This window comes from Carassius carassius, chromosome 32 (genome assembly GCF_963082965.1).
Source record: "Carassius carassius chromosome 32, fCarCar2.1, whole genome shotgun sequence".
Lineage (NCBI taxonomy): Eukaryota > Metazoa > Chordata > Actinopteri > Cypriniformes > Cyprinidae > Carassius > Carassius carassius.
Window position 1 is genome coordinate 9,312,146 of NC_081786.1, and position 9,754 is coordinate 9,321,899.

At 36.2% G+C, this 9,754-nt stretch overlaps 1 protein-coding gene across 5 annotated transcripts in view; it reads right to left on the reverse strand.

The window, feature by feature from the left end:
• The window catches only part of chrm3a (cholinergic receptor, muscarinic 3a), a 96,258-nt gene extending 91,400 nt beyond the window's left edge, over positions 1-4,858 (reverse strand). For 3 of the 5 annotated variants that reach the window (XM_059520137.1, XM_059520135.1, XM_059520136.1), the window contains exon 1: positions 4,604-4,858. The gene's annotated coding sequence lies outside the window, so the exon portion shown is untranslated. The remainder of the gene's footprint in view (positions 1-4,603) is intronic. The other 2 variants (XM_059520138.1, XM_059520139.1) reach the window with 1 other exon arrangement.
• Between the last annotated feature and the right edge of the window lie 4,896 nt (positions 4,859-9,754).

A 9,754-nucleotide genomic window follows, 5' to 3' on the forward strand; every position in this document is an offset into this window, starting at 1 on the left:
AAATTAGTTATAAAAAATGAACAGTAGCTACTACCAAGAACCAAATACTATTAAAAAATAAAAAAATAAAAAAACTAGGATGTTTATATAAGACAAATTATAGACACTGCGTAAAACTTAAATCACAGACTAAAGAAAGACCCCTACTAACAACAGGCCCTCAGGGTGGTCACTCATTGTGTCTACAGAACCAGCTTGATTGACAACCCTGATTGATTGTTTTTGTGTTAGTTTGACCACTTGTGTAAGAAAACCTTTAAAAACACTGCAGATGAATTCTGAAGCCACTTTGCTTTTCTTCTGTCATTCAATGCTGAATTTACTGTAAATAGACTTTAAATTAAAAGCCTTTATTACCACGCCAACTATAAATTCAGAGTCCACATTCACTTTGTATAGAAGTAAATCATCTTAGGTGGAACATGAAGAGCTACCATTGGATGAGAGTCACATAGCTCATGACTGGATCATGTCTGGATTACATTTGTCAGAAGAACACTTAATAAGAGGGATTATAAACCAGCAATCTAGAGTGCTAATGGGGATTGTGTCAGAGTAACTGCCTTAGTACCACTATAAGCTACGCATTAGTATAACCGAGTTCACCCATTCAGTGCATAAATCCAAACTTGTTACACAGGAGAATGATAGACTTTGAAAACACGTGAACTCATCTTCCTTGGGTTGTGAACTCAATTTCTGACAAAGGTCAATTCAATAATATTTGGTGACACAGGTGGAAGATATTACCTCCCAAGGATAATAATGACTTGCATTGCATTGTGAATTGTATCACTGTTCAATGAAGTCCAACCAAGTTCTCTCTGGCAATGAAAAACAGAGACATCTTGATCTCAGACGACTAAATTAAACCAATGCATCAAAGAAAATGGGTCTCTAATCAATGAGCTGTCTTAAAGGCTTTTAAAGCAGTGCAATCCAGCATATTCTGGGGAGTCACATACTTGAGGAAGTTGAAAAGGAAACAGATAGGCTTCAAATGAATGTGTTAGCTTCCTAGTGCAATGATCCACTACTAAGAATGATAAAGTGAAACACAAATATTAAATGGAACTCAGAAGTTATGTAACAGCAAATGTCTTCAACCAAGTCAGCACTGCAGGGTACTAACTAAATCCAAATCAAAGGTAAGTCTGTCCAAACCCATTGGTCCAGATGCTTTGGATATTTATCAGAGGGATCTGACCATGAAAACACACCAGGTGCTGCAGTGAGTGATAGACTACAAACTGACGTTTTCATATAGCCTTCAGGCTAGATTAACATTAACAGCCAGAAGCAACATAGAAATAGATTGAGTCCATTTATTTCCGTAATTCTACCAGCCACCCAAACACAGCACTGGACAGGCTTTTGTAAATATAATAATCCCTGTATTCTTAAAAATGTCTTTAAAGCATGATAGACAATCTAGCCACATTCCAAGGTGAGGACATGCAGTCCAGCATGTCAGTGTTTGCTTCAGGCACCACATTCAGCCATTTGACATTGGGGAGGTCTGAGAAGACTACGGAAGCCAAGATAGGTCAAACAAGCACTGCTACAATGGAATACCAAATGTGTTTGCTTTTGTTTTATTGCACATCAATGTGACCCTGACTGGTCTTGTCACACCTTGATTGGTTTAATCCATTAATTTACTTCATTCTGCCTGAAGACTTTCACAAAGGATAATGGCATTCGACTAACATAACCAATCAATTAACACATTAGGCTAATCAACAATATTTTGATCCATTTAAAATACTTTTAGCGCTGTAGAGTTGACCATTTTGACTTCCCTCTAGACAAAAAAATAATAATAATTTTAAAATCGTGATACCTAGTACTGACATTGTTTTTCTTGAGTGATTCTTTAGAGGTGTATCTTTTAATAGCCTTAGCAGACTAGTGAAGCATACACACATTGCAAAATCATTTTAAAATTATGTTTGCCTAATGATAACAAGTTAATGAGGCATGACTGACAGGAGGAAAGACAGGTGGGTACTTTATGGATGTGGATGTTTGTTCTTCCTGTGTTACATTTAACGGTTTCAGAAGTTTTTAAAGACAAGATAGACAGATAGATAGATAGATAGATAGATAGATAGATAGATAGATAGATAGATAGATAGATAGATAGATAGATAGATAGATAGATAGATAGATAGATAGATAGATAGATAGATCTAACACAATACCTCGTGAGGCTGTAAGAAAGAAAGTTGCAGACAGGAAAGATAATGTATGTGTGTGTGTTGTTGTTGTATGTATGTGTAGGAGCGAGTGTATGAGCGTGTGGAGGTTATGAGACTGAGGAGAGACGGAAAGTACAAAGAAAAGAAAAGAATGAGGAAAAACGGACTTTGTAAGAAAGACAGGGCGGCCTAAATTTTCAAGGATCACTTCACTTCTTAGAAGGTGTTTTAAATCCTTTCATATAAGGACATAGCGCACTCCACCGTATCTTTCTTCCCTCCTTCCTTTAATCTGATCCTCCGGCCAATTCTCTCACGCAGACATAGACACACACAATCTGAAACTCTTTTCCCAAAGACAGGAATGGACACTGTGTTCTTTGCTGCCATTTCCACACTATTAAGGGCCAAACAGTGCAGATAAGACCTAATGCATTAAACATGAGCTGCTCTTATCACTATTTGACACCAGCACGCCGTCAGTCTGTGGACACCTGTGAGTTAAAAGGACTGGCCGAATCAAAATGCATTAAACATTTTGTGCCCTTTGGTTATTGGCCCTTGCATTATTGAATGAAAGGCTCTTCTGTAAAACAATGTCAAAAGTGATTACCTTATAAAATACTAGCTGGCTCTTATTATATATTTAGGGGAGACCTGGGCTTGTCACACTTGGAATTTTTCATAAATGTCATATTTTTTTATAGGATAAGTTGTTATTTGTTTCATGGTGTAACTTCACACAGTTAACTAATTACAAATTATGCAAAAATAAAAAATTGCAGACAAAAAAATCTATATTTATATGTGTGTGTGTTCAATACATAAAATTTATATAGCCTACTATGCATAATGGCACATTACTTGTTGATAGTGCAGACTAACTCTAGAGGGGGAATACATTGATTGACATCTCATTGACTGACATATAATTAATTTCAGAACATTCCTTCACTACACCCCCGCCCTCCGTTTCCATCAGTTTCATCTTCTTAAAGATTCCGACCTGTGCGCAAAGGCGCGTGCGAACTTTCACAACATGAAAGTTCATGGATGTTTCCGATTCAGTTCACCCTGTCACGCTTTCGGATTTCCCGAAACAAACAAAATATCTGCGGATGAGCACTTCTGGCACACTGGTTATTATAACACATCACTCATCGCTTCTCCCCCGCGAGATGGTTCATCAGCACACAGTTGCGCGTGCTCTGCTCACCATTAAGGCAAATCACAATAAAGGTCGCAAAATAGTTAAAATCTCTCTCGCAATTACTTAAACATCTACATACGCTTTAAAACACTGAAACAATCGTCGTGCGTCAATCATGATTTAGCTAGGCTAAAGGTTTTGCACAGTGCTGCGCGAAATATAAATTGTTGCTAAGTTAGGCTACTAAATATTCCACGGAAAAAGATGCAATGTGAAAAAAAGTAAGATAGGCCTATATGCTACTTCATATTTTTATATTTATTAAATATATAAAGCACACAGGATAACATGGTGCTCATCATCATTTCTAATACTTTGACATAGCTTACTATATATCCATTTAACATGATAAAGTAGCAAAATACTTTATATAAAAATAATGGTTAGGCTATACGATGGCTCTGTTTGCTGCTTTAAATGCATTTGTGTACTGAAACTGTTTTCATTTTTTCGTTCGGAAAACATTTACATGCAGTCTTTCACAAGCTGTGCATATGTTGAAAATAAACACCTTCTTCGTCGCTTAATCTATAGGATTTTTCAAGGTTCGATTTCAATTGATTGTATGCAAATATCCACTTTATTCAGCGGTCATGTTGTTCTCCGTGTTCAGTCCTGTCAGTTGACAAACGATTCAGTGCGCCAGTGAGTCGAACAAATGATTCAGACCGTTATGCGAACCAGTTTGATCGGTTCATTAAAAGAACCGATTCAAAAGATCCATTCGCGATTAGGGCATCGCTAGCTCCGAGTCCAAACAGCGGACAGCAAACACGGGGCAAGATTTGATTTGTGTAATACTTGCAGAGAAACATTTTAGAAAGCAGTCCGCTATTTTATCAGCAAGATGGTTTTATCTACTGAAAAGTCTCGTTAATTAAAAAAATTAAATAAAATCCTTCCATTACCCTACTAAAAAATGTTAAATGGCTTGCAATAGTGACGCTACGCTATTTTTGTAAATAATAAGGAAAGATTATATTCGGATTGATTATATAGCCTATTATAAAACAAATTCAGTCAATTCCAGAAAGATATTCTTACAGTGTGATTAAATTGCACAAATGTAAGTTCACTGAAACATTATCGAAACTGTAAAATACAACACCTTTACTGTGCTTGCAGAGCTTAATTTATTAATTATTTACGCTATTAATTTAATGTAATTCTTAACGTTATTAACACTGCTTACCTTACTAGCTAGAGTTCACTGAAAGGTAAAGATGCTCAGAGGAAATAACTTGTTCTTGCCACTCCTCTGCATTTTGGTAGATCCACTAAAAGCGCGTTGTTCCTCCCCAGGAATGCACGGCTTGTCATTGAGCGTCCGTTGCTGTCTGGATATTTGAGTGTCGGTTCCCCGTATCACCCTGGTCACTAATTGCCAGGCCACTGGAATCTCCCGGAGCGCACGAGAGGAAGGCTTCTCCCTGCGCGTGAGCGTGATTGGCTAGAGTGTCTGTGACGCACCAGCAGGTGGCAGAGCGTTCATATATAAGAGCCATTCAGAACGCACCATCACGTTCACAAACTTCACAGTGCTTTTAAAGATGACTGTCTGCAAAAAAAAAAACAATTTTAGCTTTAGCAACAGCAATGATATCTTGGATATATATGATACCTTTCACTTTTATGTAAAAAAAAGTATATTTCTTACCAGCACATGCTTAAATATTTTGGGCACACACACAATTAATCAAACTGCAAAAATAGGGAACATACAAAATATTGTTTTGGCCAAGATAACATTTAGATTAAATTTAAAACAAAGATAACATTAAAAACATGTGGCAATATATTTTACAATACATACACACACACACACACACACACACACACACACACATATATATATATATATATATAAATTCTTTCATTCTTTAACTGATTTGTCAAACCAGCGCATTCCTATAATAATGCTGTATTTATTTATTTATTTTCATCTCAGACTTAAACCGGCCTTTTTAAAAAGAGATTTTAAATTAGTTTGTTTCTGATCTTTCATTCGCATTATGACAAATAAGAACTAATTACCCTGCATACTCAAAGAACAGCTGTAAAAGGGTGGTTTTAATGATGCCCAATTAAATGAATATTCCATTATTCCACTGTTTGTCTTTTGTATTCACAGCATGTTGGAGATTAGAAACACATGGATCCCTGCCGTTTAAGTAGTGTTAAATGTAAGGTTTACAGGAATGTGCAGCTGGCTTATCCCTGATTTAATGTGAATAAATATGCCTAGAAGGAAACTGAATGTAAAAAGAGCTTATAGAGAAGGTAATGGCTTATTGTGATTAGTTTATTATGGGGTATTACACTGTTTGAAGTGATCCTTTCCATACACCATAAAAATGTTAGACTGAACTCACAAATAAAACCAGGAGCTGTAATTATATTGCTTTGAATATACCATTTTATGCATTTTCTATTTGTTATTTGTGAGTCGGTGATAGTGAACAAACCTGTCCAAGGCACAATGTTTTTATTAATTTCAGAAAGTGAAGGTTTGAATATCTGGATCTCAGATAAAGATTCAAAGTCAATTCCACTGTCTACAATTCTAATCATTATTCACCTCAGGGAGAAATCCAAAGGAAAAGTTGGAGGAAGAGGGGTGTGAGCAGAGAAACAATGTGTAGAAAAAGTAGAAACAGAACAGACTTTGGGATTATTGACAAGAGAAGTAGAAAGGAAGAAAATCAAACTAAAAAGTCAGACTGTGATAACTGTATATCAGTGTCCTCTCTCTTTCCATGTCTAGCTCTTTGGGACTAATTATGTCAGAAACCGGTGCCTCTCCAGGAAATTTAATGTCTTTTCACCTAGAGATTATTAGCTTGGCAAACTCTGTTGTCATAAATGACTTACAGTGTCATTGCAAGTCCATATCAACAAACTCTTTCCCTAACAACTTAACCACCAGACCATCTCCACAGTGAAAGGCTGATCTACATATAAAACAGATCACCACCTGTACCCACGCTGTCATCAAAGCTAGTAAAACACAGATGCACCCTAAAGATAGTTTGGAATTAATTAGGCTGTAGATCATCGTGTCTGGCTCAATACATCAGAAGTAGCCCTTTAAATGGAAGGAGGGCTTAGTAGAAACAAACTACTATACAAACTTCCTGTTAGCCATACTACATGATTGGCTCCTGTTTCACTCACAAATAAAAGGAGTGTCTTCATTGGCTGCAAGTTATGCCCTATTCCAGTTCCCCTTCCATTTAATCTTGATACATATAGTATGTGTTTCAAGTTCTTCAATCTTTTGTTTTTTAGTATTCCTGTAGCTCAACCAGTGGATCATGGAACTAGTTATGTGAAGTTCATGCATTTGATTTGCTGGAGCACAAAATATAATAAAGCATGTAACTTGAATGCCCCGCAACTTTGGATAAAATAGTCTGTCAAATGCATACATGCAATTTACATGTAAATGCTTTTCTCACTAAACCACTGATGGAAATGCTAAATAAAAAAGATATAATTAAACTGACAGACCTACAGCATAAACAGACCACAAAAAAAAAAAAAAAATTAGTTGGTAATGCAGTGAGAAATTGTAAAACATTTTAACATTTGAAATAAGTGAAAAAAGTGTCCTCTAAGAGAAAGTTCAAATTCATGCGTTTTTAATACTATTTATAATTATCATAATAATACAATGTAAATAATAATAATGCTAAAACTTAAAAAGATTAAGTGCATCATCATGAATATTCATATTGTCATATCTCCAGTAAATATTTGGGTATATTACTATTTATATTGTCAATGATCACAAACAATTAAAAGTCAAATATGTGATATGATATACAGTGTCCTTAAAATCTGATTTTCAATGCATTCTAAATTATTGTCACTGTATTGAAAATGATTGTGCTCACAGAAGGGTAAAAGCCACTGACTTGCAATGGTAAATCTTCAGACAGTTAAGTCATATGCCTTGTGTATGTGCCACTGAATAGAATTTCTTCAAAATGAACGATGGAAGTGCTCCGCTTTGATCTGCAATTATTTTACTTGCAATAACTTTCTCTTTTCTCTCCCTCTTTCGCTTAGCAAGAAGAATTTTTCTTTTTTATTACCTTAAGAAAAGAAGAGTTTCTCCTTGAACTCAGGTTGCGTCAGAGTACAGCAGAAAAACTATTTGATGAAGTGCTCTCAATCACGGAGGAAATAGTCAGAATGATTATTGACCAGAATCTCTCATACACTGAAATGATAGAAATGTTATTATTAGAATGAGCTATTACTCCTGTGGTCACTTACACTGTCTGTATGGTTGATTGGTGCAAATCCTGCCTGATTTCATATTATTCAAGGCAGTCTGAATTATAATGATCTCACAAGCTATTTACAAGAGTCCCGCACTCACATTATGTTTAGCGACATCAATCATCTTAAACGTGTCCATTTGCCTGTCTCTCTGCCTCCCACAAGCTGCTTCTGGCCTTGTTGTCAATGGTTTAATCAACAATAATTTGATCATAGACTGTTTTCATCATGAACTATTGAATTAAGGTGTACATTATCACTTTCATCTGTAGGAAAGATATCTAAAGCAAAGAAAAAACCATGGAGAGAATTAAATTAGCTTCTCTGTGACTTTTTGGACATTGTGTGCAGAGTTCTGGGCCAATTGTGATTCATATCAGTGCAAGATATTTTAGTGAAACTGAAATTATTGATGATTTTAATTGAACTCCAGTAAAATATTCACAGTAAATTACATACTTCGCATTCAAACCCATAGTGTGCTTTAATACAGTCTGAATTGGAGACCATTAAACCTTTTTTAATGCAGCAGCCCATCAAGACCAGTTGTATATGTAAAAGTTAATTCTGAAGAACATGAGAGAAAAATGGTTTTGTAATTTTTTTGCAAGGAAATTCTCAGTGGTTATTGCTAATGCATTGCATATGCTTAACAGATGTTTGATAGAGTCATCTCCATTTTCTGGAGTCACAAACACAGGCATAATCAGAGATAAACTCAAGTTCCCTATAATTACCTGCTCCATCTCAGAGTCTCTCTAGAATATCAAGGAGATCCAGCTGCATCAACACGGACTCACTGCAGTGGACTATGGGTAATGGTTCAGGATAATGGCTCATTTTTCTCATGTAGTGGCATTTTGAGACTCTGAGGAATTAACTCCCGGATCACATTCACCTTTTGCCATCAGTTCAATTTTTCTCACTTGTGCACTCCGGAATTCAATTAAAATGAAAATGGATGAATGGTCATAATGGGGAAATATTTGCGTTTTTAATCAAAATTTGCTCCACATCTTGAAAGAGAGAAAAAAAAAACCTGAATTCGCATTAACTTCTAAAGTATCTCTGCAGTGTGCCATTCATTTGCCTGAATTCTGGTAAAGACATCCAGGCAGGATCATGCAGAAGGAAGCTGAAGGTCTTGTTTGGACAGAAGACGTTAAAGCAGAGGACAAGCTGTGAGCAGGTGGATATATGTGGGCTTGTATGAATGCATGTGTGTGTGCAAGTACGCCTTGTCCTGTCTTACTTTCCCGGGCACACATCTGGGTTTGTGTGTTGGACTCATATTAGTATTCTGTAAAGGCATTGGTGTACTGCAAGAGCAGACTAATTCTCTTTGTAATGGAGAATAAGGCATAGCTGATGGAGTGGGAGAGGCTTCTGGTCTGATTAATGTCTCAAAGAGCCCCTTGTGCTATCATAATGATGCTGTTTTCGTATGGTCAGAGTCTTCACAAACAGAAGTAACAGATGAGACTGAAAGAAGTATAATAGAAAGGAAGATCGGTGAAGAACAGTAGGTCAGTCACAGGTAGAATATTCTCTTAAATTACCATGACAACAGAAAGCGTTATTATTAGATTTGGAATTTGGTCAAACATAAAATATAGACACATCAATGTGGACGGATGGATTTGAGCAACCTGAATAAGTGATCCTGAATAGCACATCTTCTTTCAATCGATGTTGACCAAAGTTGACTGTATATTATCCTGATTATTACAAGGAGAATTTCCAAATATCAGCTGGTTGATTTGATTCAATTTTGTATATATATTTAACTATTTTACCAAAGATTTGACTGCTGGATTGGCGCGACTGACCAATCAGAATTCACCCTTCGCAAAGACCCGCCCTCCTTCATTACTGTTGCTACAGTATGTCCAACAAGCCATGCGACTATCACATCACACATCATCTTCTCATGCAGTGAAAAACACATCGCAGAGCAAAGAGAAAACTAACAACGCAGCATCAAATTTTGTTATTTTTGAAGAACTTAAAACCATAAATACCGTTTTGTGGCTCTTTAATGTATCATGACAGATTG